Genomic DNA, 1176 nt, shown 5'->3' on the forward strand with positions numbered 1-1176 from the left:
GTGGGGAGGCGGGGGCGCCGCCGGTTTCCCGCCAGCCGCGGGCTGGGCCGTTGGCTCCCCTCAGGGTGTCCGGATCGAGGCGAGGACCGAGGCCTCTCCTGGCGCTGGGGAGAGGAGAGCGGTGCTTCTGCCCCGGGGACAGTGTTATAGTGGAGCTTTCTGGGGAGAGATACCAAGCCCAGAAGTTTCTGGTCGCTGGTATGATGTAAAAGCATGTTTATTTGTGCTATGTGTGTGAGAGCGGTCACTGTGACGTATATGTGTGTGCATAGAGAAGAACACTTTTGCTTGTCAAGGTCACTGTGCGATCGTGGTCCTTCCCTACCTGATCAGGACTGTCCGTCATCCCTGGAAAACTAAAAAAGCAGTGTCCAGCAGGATGCTCACCCTGAGCCATTCACGGCATAGTCAGCAGTAAGCCCAGTGTGTGAGTTGCCCAAAACAGTGTCCTTTTGCCTTGGAGGTGCTGGTGTGTGCCAGCCCTGAGCGTCTTCCCTCAGCTCCTACGTTGTTTTGGTTCCTTTAATCAGAGTGGATTTTTTTTCTAGTCTGTTAGGGTACGGTTTGGGTTTTTCTGAAAAGGTAATTAGGAAATACTGGTCCAAGGAAAGCAGTTGCAGGCCTGCTCTGCTTCTATCAGGATAAATCCAGGGGAATGGTGGTGTTTGTGATGGCTAGAGAGAGGGGAGTGAAATAAGGATGGATATTGACAGAGCTATTTTATTCAGGTGAATATGAATGATCCTTGTTTTATGATAGATTCAGTTACAGCTAAACTAGAAAATACCTTTTCCTCAAGGAAACCTGTCTGTGTCACTGTTGAGTTAAAAGCAGCAGTGAGATCAACACAGCCTTTTTATTCTAGTCAGCTTTTGTTCCTTATAGGAGGCCCTCATGGCCTTATGAGAAGTTAATAATGTAAAAACAAGTTCTGCTTGTTCTTTTATTTGGAAAATGTAGTTCCCCTAAAAATGAGGTAATCTGTTCACCAGGTTTTTCAGCCCCCTTAGGGCCCAGTTCCTTCAGAGGAGAAAGGATGCCGTTCTTAAGTGTGCAGGAAATTATTTTCTGCACAACCAGAAAAAAAGAGCAGCTTGTGCCTTTTACTATGAGAACTGATAACATTTGTGATTTTACTATACCCAATATGACACGTCAACTCCCTTCTCCTGTCCC

The sequence above is a fragment of the Pygoscelis adeliae genome, unplaced genomic scaffold, assembly GCF_000699105.1.
Source record: "Pygoscelis adeliae isolate BGI_AS28 unplaced genomic scaffold, ASM69910v1 Scaffold137, whole genome shotgun sequence".
Lineage (NCBI taxonomy): Eukaryota > Metazoa > Chordata > Aves > Sphenisciformes > Spheniscidae > Pygoscelis > Pygoscelis adeliae.